We start from the raw sequence: 10729 nt of genomic DNA, 5'->3' as shown, positions 1-10729 counted from the left end.
ACAATCAAGTTTAAATAAAATTGACTAATTTTGATTGACTGCTGCAGCCAAGTTTGATGAGGTAGAGTCCTTTTCTGTGAATTGGAAGAATTTTATAGTTTTAACACATATATCTGACCAGCCGTTATTGCGCACAAGGTCGCCGAAAATGGTGCTAAGCATCGAAGTCAATGTTTTTGGGTACAGGCTTAGAGGCTCATAACTTCCAAATTCAATTAGCTTAGAACCCAATATTATGCAAATTTGAAGACTAAGACTTGCTCAATAGACCTACAAAAAATTGGCCCAAACATGCACGTTGATTTCTTGTAGGGCGCCCTCAAAGTTTGATTTTTTCTAAAAGATGCAAAGTTCAAGGTCACGAATCACCCCTCGTCCTATCCAGGTGCAACCCCAATTTCTGTATACTGATAGACATTTACCTATCTTTTCATGGGATACTTAAAATTTTTGTGACCGAAATGTTTAATAGCTGGTTTACGCATTCGAAAATGGTCGTAAACACCCCAACATCGATGTAAAACGACACGTACAAGTTTTCAGCGCATTTCAAATTGGGATATATCAAAAATGAAAAGCGAGCAATCACTGGGTATTGTCTGTAATGGTAGTCTGTAATTAGTACTAAAAGGATATGCATCACAAATAGTTTGTCTTATTGGCAATGACCTTGAAAAATACAGCTAACAAGGCAAACGCCAAGCGTTGTCTCGCCTGCATATTGCAGTCATGAAGAGACTGCATGTCAAATCTGAAGGGTAACATTTAAGAAACTTTGACAGCTTTTCTATTGTACAATTGGCAAATTTGTGTGAATATTATAAATGGTGCCAAGAACTATAGCTCATTAAATAAATGACAACAATAGTTTTTAAAGAATAAACAAGTAAAATACAAAATCTGGTTCAGGTATAGAGAGTACTGAGTTCTGAAGTAAAATATTAGTGTTAAAAAGTATAAAATCATAAAGTTCATGTTATTAGAGGAACAAAGTAGTGTGAAAGTTCATTGACCTTTGACCTTAATCGAATTCAACTCACATTCGAACCAACCTGACCTGCACCTTCAAGAGATGGACCTCTGTTACAAGTTTGGCGATCCCACCTCGAAGCTATAAAAAGTTATTGTGTGTACAACACAGCACAGTGCCAGTCATGGAAAGTTCAATGACCTTTGACCTTAATCAAATTCAACTCACATTTGAACTTGACCTGCACCTTCAAAAGATGGACCTCTGTTATGAATTTGGCGATCTCACCTCGAAGCTATAGAAAGTTATTGTGTGTACAACACAGCACAGTGCCAGTCATGGAAAGTTCATTGACCTTTGACCTTATTCACATTCGACTCATATTCGAACTTGACCTGTGCCTTCAGGAGATGGACCTCTGGTATGAATTTGGTGATCCCAACTCGAAAATATAGAAAGTTATTGTGTGTACAACACAGCACAGTGCCAGTCATGGAAAGTTCATTGACCTTTGACCCTTGACCTTATGCACATTCGACTCATATTCGAACTTGACCTGTGCCTTCAAGAGATGGACCTCTGGTATGAATTTGGTGATCCCACCTCAAAGCTATTGAAAGTTATTGGGTGTACAACACAATTGTTGACGACGACGCCGCCGCCGCCGAAAATAGTGATACCTATGTCTCGCTCCGCTACGCAGGCGAGACAAAAATCATCAAAAACAATAAATCGGGTCAATTTTCTGTAAGGATAGGGTGTTAAAATGTGTTTACACCCACTTTCACTTGTGTGTCATTTCAACAGTGACTTTAAGCTGATAATTGTAAACCATGTTTCTTTGTGGTACTACTTTACACTCCAAATAATACATAAAGTCATATCTTTTGACCTTGATATTGATCTAAAAATAGCTATAAATGCCCTGACATTAGCATATCCACAACACATGTGAGCTTTACAACACATTTCAAAATTGATTTTCTCACAGACTGAATGCCTGATCATATGGATATTTGCAGTATTGGTAGTCCATAATGAGTACTTGGAAGATATAGTATTAATTAATTGTTTTCATATGACAATGACCTTGAAAATACAGCTGAAATTCACACAAAAATTCAATAATCCGCTGATATCCCATTATTATAGGTTGTTTTTACACCAACTTTCAATTTGTGTTATTTCAATACTAATAGTGACTTCAAGCTGATAATTGCAAATCATGTTCCTTTCTGGTTCTTTTTTTAAGCTCCAAATAATACATAAAGTCATTCAACCTTGACATTAATCTAAAAATAGCTGTAAATGCCTTAAAAATTGGCATACTCACAACACCCGTGAGCTATACGACACATTTCCAAATTGATTTTTTCACCGAATAAATGCCTGATCTTGATGATATTTGCAGTATCGGTAGTCCATGTATCCCCCGAACTCACCGCGTCATCCGTCATTGAGATATATGGAGCTCACAAAGAAATTTGACAAATAAATACAATCATTATGGTGACAATGACCCTGCCCACATATTGCCTGTGGGTACCAAATTTGATGACAATAATATGACGTAGCAGCGTGACTCTGCAGAACCTAAAGTATTGTCCAGTATCACCTGTTGGGGAATAAAATTATAGGGTAATTTGGATATATTTTGTAAACCTAACCCTAAAACCCCCCACCAAAAATGATAGGCATCTTAGATTCACCTTCTAATATTGCTTCTAATATTGTTTTGTTGAAAAGTGACTTACGGTTGCGGAGTTATGTAGGTGTCATAAGAGTCTTGGATGTAAACTTTAACGTTGACCTGAAAATGACCTTTAACCTTACCATGTGACCTCCGACTGCAGCATAACATGCAGGTCCCCCAAGTCCATCTACCATCCAAGTTTGGTTGAAAAGTGATTTACGGTTGCAGAGTTAGGTGTCATAAGAGTCTTGGATGTAAACTTTATTAAACATATGACCTGAAAATTACCTTTGACCTTACCATGTGACCTTTGACTGCAGCATAACATGCAGGTCCCCCAAGTCCATCTACCATCTAAGTTTGGTTGAAAAGTGACTTACGGTTGCGGAGTTAGGTGTCAGACGAGTCTTGCATGAAAACTTTAACGTTGACCTGAAAATGACCTTTGACCTTACCCTGTGACCTCCGACTGCAGCATAAGATGCAGGTCTCCCAAATCCATCTACCATCCAAGTTTGGTTGAAAAGTGACTTACGGTTGTGGAGTTATGTGTCATTAGGTTTGTGACGGACGGACAACATTTGGATCCCTAAGTCTCCGCCTTCACCTCTGGTGGGCGAGACAAAAACTCCTGTTCCCATGGCAACGATGTCTCCGCCCACACCAAAATCAATAGGCGGCTTCGCTATACAATACTCAACCTTCATGCCAAATTTGAAGATGATCGGAGAAGAAATGCAACTGATAAAGCGCTCACAAGAAAATCTCTGCGGCGGTGGACGCGGCGCGAGAGGCCAAATCCATAGTTATCCTCCGAACTCTGTTCGGAGGATACAATAATCATTCACAAAAACACCATTCATATATTAAAGACATACATGTAATACCACGTTCATTGACAATTTTAAATGACATTTGAACAGTTACTTCAGACTTGATAACTACACCCATGTCCACATTTCATTCACTCTATCCATAAACTTTCAAAGTTATAATGGCAATTCAACAAAGTTCTAGAGATGCTCGGCGGGTCGCGCAGCCGAGCACATGTATCCCCCCAACCCACCGCGTCATCCGTCATTGTGATATAAAGAGCTCACACAGAAATTTGACAAATAAATACAATTATCATGGCGACAATAACCCTAGCATGCAGGTCCTCCAAGCCCATCTACCATCCAAGTGTGGTTGAAAAGTGACTTATGGTTGCAGAGAAAAAGTCTTGCATGTAAACTTCAAAGTTGACCTGAAAATGACCTTTGACCTTACCATGATGTGACATTCGACTGTAGCATAACATGCAGGTACCCTAAATCCATCTACCATCCAAGTTTGGTTGAAAAGTGACATACGATTGCGGAGTTAGGTGTCATAAGAGAGTCTTGCATATAAACTTTAACATTGACCTGAAAATAACCTTTGACCTTACCATGTGACCTCTGACTACAGCATAACATGCAGGTTCCCCAAGTCCATCTACCATCCAAGTTTGGTTGAAAAGTGACTTACGGTTGCGGAGTTAGGTGTCATGAGAGTCTTGCATGTAAACTTTAATGTTGACCTGAATTTGACCTTACCATGTGACCTCCGACTGCAGCATAGGATGCAGGTCTCCCAAATCCATCTAGCATCCAAGTTTGGTTGAAAAGTGACTTACGGTTGTGGAGTTAGGTGTCATTAGGTTTGTGACAGACGGATGACATTTGGATCCCTAAGTCTCGCCTTCACCTCTGGTGGGCGAGACAAAAACTCTTGTTACCATGGCAACAATGTCTCCGCCCACACCAAAATCAATAGGCAGTTTCGCTATACCATACTCGACCTTCATGCCAAATTTGAAGATAATCGGAGAAGAAATGCAGCTGGTAGAGCGCTCACAAGGACATATCTGCTATTTCCCGAAAAACTCTTGTTGCCATGGCAAAGATGTCTCCGCCCACACCAAAATCGATAGACGGTTTCGCTATACCATACTCGACCTTCATGCCAAATTTGAAGATGAGATTTGGAGATGATAGAGCGCTCACAAAGAAATCTCTGCGGCGGCGGCGCCAAATCCATAGTATCCTCCGAACTCTGTTCGGGGGATACAATTACCCTAACAGGGCCAAAGTTCATTGACCTTAAATGACCATTGACCATGGTCATGAGACCTGAAACTCGCACAGGATATTCAGTGGTACTTAATTAACCTAATGTCCAAGTTTCATGAACTATATGTAGATCCATAAATTGTCAAAGTTATGATGGTAATTCAACAAATACCCCCCAACTTGGCCAAAGTTCATTGACCCTAAATGACCTTTGAACTTGGTCATGTGACCTGTAACTGAGGCAGGATGTTCACTTATGGTCATTTTCAAACATAAGTGGACATGGGGGTAAAAATTAAAACTTGCTAGAAATCAGTAGGCTTCAATGGTTTTTTAAACTAGACATCTCAGAGTATGTTTTTCCATTTCAGTTACATAAAATTATTCATTGTGTCTTGAAATACAGCGAATTTAGTGCAAGGGAAATTTAATGTTACAAAATGCTGATTTTTGCATTAAAATTCACATATTGCCTATCACAATATAAAATTTGTATTGGAAGCATATTTGTTGGCAAGATACAAGCTCTGTATTGTATCTATTAAACTCCTAAATAAAAAAAAATTATCTGAAGTGTTTTTCTGAAAAAGTAGATCTTTAAAGTTTTCAAAACTGGTTGTCGTGTCACTCACGTTTTAAAGACAAAAAGTTTTCTAGAGCAGTGTATTCTGAAAATTAATTTATCCCAGTACAGGAGCAAATACAGTTTTCCCATACCTTACTGTATATAAAGTAACTTGGTCCAATGTGTTAAGGTTAAGCTAAAATTAATTGTTAAAGTTGTGTCGTGTCACTCACAATGTTGTGTCACTCACGAAATGTCGTGTCACTCACAGTCTCATATTGTGTATAAAAAAGGACATGAATAATTTTCTAAGCATTTTATGAGATAAATTCAGGGATGGAGTCAAAATGTTGTTCCTGACATCATTTAGGCCTATGTAAGGCTAATATTTATTTCTGTTTTCCCAACTTCACCCCTATCAATGGAAATATTGAATTTGACGTTGAGTTCATCTATTTTCTTTCCTCTCCATGGTTTCCTCAGTTTCAAAAATCCTGACAACTTTCCATTTGTGTGAAGACTCAGATTCTAATTCATATTTTAATGATCTACTGAGATAAAAGAATATAATAACATAATCAATCAACACAAAATTATGGATATATCAAGAGAAAAACCACTATACATAGTAATGAACATATTTACAGTGCATAAAGATTTGGTTATGGTTCAAGTTAGTCAGGTATGACTTGAACATTCTCTGTCTCCATTTACGGAAATGAGCAGAACGTTCACCTATCTTTTTAGGAATGTTATTTCTTTGTCTTACTAATTAAAGGTTTAAAGCTAGCAAGGTCAGGGATCTTATTTTGAAATTTGCAGAAATAGATAAAATATTCTAATGGTAGAAAAGTGTATGAAGAGATCTCCGTGAACACCAAACATTCTTTCAAAATCAGAAAAAAATCTTTCCCTTCTGATTAATTAAAATTAACCTTTTTTGCCACAAAGCTTGTACATGAATTCGAGGACATAAAATAAACAATTTTTTTGCAACAAAATCTCAGGTGAGAATATACTGAGATTTAAAAGAGCATTTGGATATTGCTTGAAGTAGCTACATGCCTGGTTCAAAATCATTCTTTGTTTGGCCACCATTCATACCACTAGTGATTATGGTCTGCACAGCAAACTACCGTGAGCGGGCCGGTGTGGGTTCAGAGCAGATTTGCATTACACACAACAAATTGATAGAGTAAATTATATGTAGGTCCAACAAGTCCCAACCAAGACCGAATTTGCATTTGAGCAACATTGGTGAGTTGCCGTGTTTTCATGTAGATCAATTTTTCTTGGGGGGGTACCCTGGTTAGAACTGAGCTGGACCTCGTGGGGAAAAAGCTATGCCATATGGAGGTATAGGGGGGAGTATTTGATGGTTGGGGATGCTGAATTGAATTTCAGTGTATTAAACATCCAAGGGCTCATCAAAGGAAAGGCTAATGACTTGTAGTTGTAGGTAATACCAACAGACTGTGCTGTGGGTTTTTGCAAGAATCAGGTACTGACTATGCGTCTTTCACCTCGTGGCTTTCCATGTATTACCCATGGTTTGGTTTATTATCAAATATGATAATTAGCAATGAAAAGCAGCTTGCAAGATTCCTGCTGAAAATCATAGCTCTGAATTTTGGTACAGTGCCTTTGGAGGGGTCCACTTACAAGCAGTGTTTAAATGCTTGATGAATTTAACTTGATCCCTATTAAAGTTTCTCAAGGATTTGCTAATAGTCCATCTGAAGTGTGCAGCCAAGTAACTGTGGTTTGGTACAGTGTACAAAAAAGACATTGAAGCTGCCAAGTCCTATTTGGACAATGCCTAAAATATTTAAGGAGGATAATATTGTAATCCAATATTTCAAGAAAAAGGAGTCATACATGACATCATTGGCTACCAGACCATGCCAGATGATGCGAGTGACTATTCAGAATACCTTTCTTACAAGGAAAAATTATTCCATCAGTTGTGGATGCTGAATTGTAAACCCGTAAACTGTATATACAGATAGGGAGAAAGAGTTAAAGTTTTGAATGAAATCAGGCCACAAAAAGAATGTTTGAGTTGATGTCAATGCCAAGACCACATAACATTGTCCAATGGAGGCGCGATAGCTCAGTCGGTAGAGCGGGGGACTCGTATTCCGGTGACCCGGGTTCGATTCCCACTTGGTGCGCTAGTGCCCTTTGGTAAGGCATTAATCCTCAGTACCAGGTCCTTCGGAGAGGACCTTAAGCCGTCGGTCCTCTGGTTGCTTGCTTACAAGCATTCATGCTTTCTTAGCAATCAGGTAAAAAATCACCACCAATCACCAATCACCTCCTTCAAGTGCCTCCTCCTCCAAAGAGGAGAGTGGTAGAAGCCAGAGTGTAACAATAATGCGGTATGGTATAGGGAATGTGAGTTGATGGGCAAATATGACCTTAAACCAACAATAAATCATTAGGATGACACGTTATCAACTTTGAAGAAGGCAGTTGTTATGTAATTAAGCTTGTTTTTTGGTTGATGGGATTTCACTCTTGTACATCATGCCAAAATACTTTCGTTGTTGAGATAAATGTTGTATTTTTGCACTTGTCGTGTCACTCACATTTTGGATGTCGTGTCACTCACGGTATATAGGAGGGCACCATTTTCCATAGAGAAGGTTTGATCGATTCTGACTATATGTGCTCGATAGGTACACTATTTACGTACATGTATGGGTACTCACAGTACTCCTGGACAGCTACTTGGGCACGAATCCAATCATAAGTGATAATGGTCAGAAACCCATGTCCAAAATTTGTCCTGTCACTCACGCATCATTTTTCAATCATATCTACTAAACAAATTGTAGAATTCAAATCAAACTGGTAGTGGCCCATGCCAGTCCTACATTGTATATAATATAGTAGTCATGATTGATTCATAACCTTTAAGTTTAAAGATATGAGCCCTTAACCCTCTCCGATTGTTGTGTCACTCACGTTTGAAAATGACCTAATACTTGATTAACCTTATGTCCAAATTTCATGAACTAGATCCATAAATTTTCAAAGTTATGATAGTAATTCAACAAATACCCCCAACTTGACCAAAGTTCATTGACCCTAAGTGACCTTTGACCTTGGTCATGTGACCTGAAACTCGAGCAGGATGTTCACTAATACTTGATCAACCTTATGCCCACTTTCTAAGTTATGATGTCATTTCAAAAACCTAACCTTTGGTTACGATTTTGAAAATAATTCTCCCAACATGGTCCAAGTTCATTGACCCTAAATGACCTTTGACCTTGGTCATGTGACCTGAAACTTAGGCAGGATGTTCAGTAATACTTGATCAACCTTATGTCCAAGTTTCATGAACTAGGTCCATATACTTTTTAAGTTATGATGTAATTTAAAAAACTTAACCTTAGGTTAAGATTTGATGTTGACGCCGCCGCCGCCACCATCGGAAAAGCGGCGCCTATAGTCTCGCTCTGCTATGCAGGCAATTCAAAAAGGGCGGAGAAGCTGTGAGTTATTGAAATATGATATTCGAGGCATCACGACTATTTATCTTGCTTCCCTCATGAAAGAGACCATTATCGCCTCGTTGCAATATTTCCTCTCACATAAGTGGCCAAATTATGTCCAAACACCCCCTAAACAAGTTTTTCTCTGTGTGCAAAATAACCCCCTAAACAAGTTGTGGGCTTTATTTACACATTTTGGCCCCTAAAAAAGTTGTCACCAGAATATGACCCCATGGAAAAAGCTTAAGGAAAAAACATGCACCATTAAAACTCATTTGGCTAGTCTTTATAAAAAAAAGCTTTGGAAAAAAAAACCCACTTAAATTTGACCCCGCGATTGATCATTGACCAGTCTTTCAAAACCACCCTCTTTTTTTTGAAAATCAGTGTTTTTGATACCCTTAACGTGCGTCCCGCGTCCACTGAAAAGAACATCCCTTTTAACACATTTTATTGGTCTTGCATGTGTACAGCAATATATTTGACTGCCCCCCCTCCCCGGGCAGAAGGGAGGGGGTGAGGCACATGCTAAAAAGAATGAAAAATGGGGAGCAAACAAGTTTTTTGCCCCGTTATATTTTTTAAAGATACTTTATGAGTTCATTTCAATTCATATTTTTTTAAAAGAAAGTTCTTTAAGTAAACAAGTTCAAATATATTGCTTTTAAAAAGTAGAACAAAAGTTGAACATGTCTTTAAATTTTTGGCTTAAAATTCACCCTTACATGTAGTATTGAAATATGACACCCATTTGAAAGTCAATGTAAACACACTCAAATGCCATATGATTCTGGAAAATTAACCAATTCATTGTTTTTATTGAATTTTAGGTGTGTTATCAAGGTCATTACCAACAATAAAAAGTTTCTAATTACATTCTACATGTACATCACAGAAGATATCACTGTCTTTTGGCTCTTCATAAATCTTTGAGTTATCACAATTTGAAAAGTGTTGAAAAGCATGTACATGTATGTGTCATTTAACATTAATTTTAAGGTGTTTACGACCATTTTGGAATGTGCAAATCAGCCCCTAAACATTCCGGTAGCAAAATTTCTCAAGTAACAATATTGGTAAATGTCTATCAAAACACAGAAATTGGTCCCCTCCTCGATGGGACGGGAGGTGATCCGTGACCTTGGACTTGGCATCGTTTTAAAAAAAATCCAACTTTCAGGGCACCCTAAGAAAACGACGCACAGTCTTGTGTCAATATTTTGTAATTCTGTTAAGTATACAGTTGGAAGCAAAATTATTCAACCCCCCTCTCATTTTTGACATTATGTCATAATGAATAATATTGCGACTGCAGATTGTTACTGAACCACTAAGATAGTTAGCAGACAGTTAATTACTTAAGAATGCCAGAGAAAAAAAATCAAAATTTACTTCATATGTCATCCGAAATTGCGATTTGCGCACAAAAAGCATGTTGCAAAATTATTCAACCCCCTATATCATACACAAGAAAGGAATGCACAAATAATGACAATTTAAAAGCCAGTGCATATATTCTGAGGTGAAAGCTGATTCTATTTATCCTCCACATGAAACTGGAACCTTTATATGCACAACAAACAAGTTGTAACGTCATTCAACCCAGATGGGTGTGTCTTTTAGTACTTTGTGCAGCATCCATTGGTTGCAATGGCCTCCTGCACACGAGATGAATAGCCTCTCACTGTAAAGCTTCTCACAACGCTCCTTGGAGATTTTGGCTCACTCCTCTTGCACAATGGTCTCAAGGTCAGCAATGCTGGTAGGTCTACGTGCTGCAACGGTTTTCTTCAGATCGCACCACAAATTCTGGGTTTAGGTCTGGAGACTGTGATGGCCAATCAAGGACCTTCCATTCTTCTCCAGCCAGGCCTTTGTAGATTTGGAGCTGTACTTGAGGTCGTT

This window comes from Lytechinus pictus, chromosome 8, assembly GCF_037042905.1.
Source record: "Lytechinus pictus isolate F3 Inbred chromosome 8, Lp3.0, whole genome shotgun sequence".
Lineage (NCBI taxonomy): Eukaryota > Metazoa > Echinodermata > Echinoidea > Temnopleuroida > Toxopneustidae > Lytechinus > Lytechinus pictus.
The sequence above is the reverse complement of the archived record's forward strand: the minus strand, read 5'-3'. Positions refer to the sequence as shown.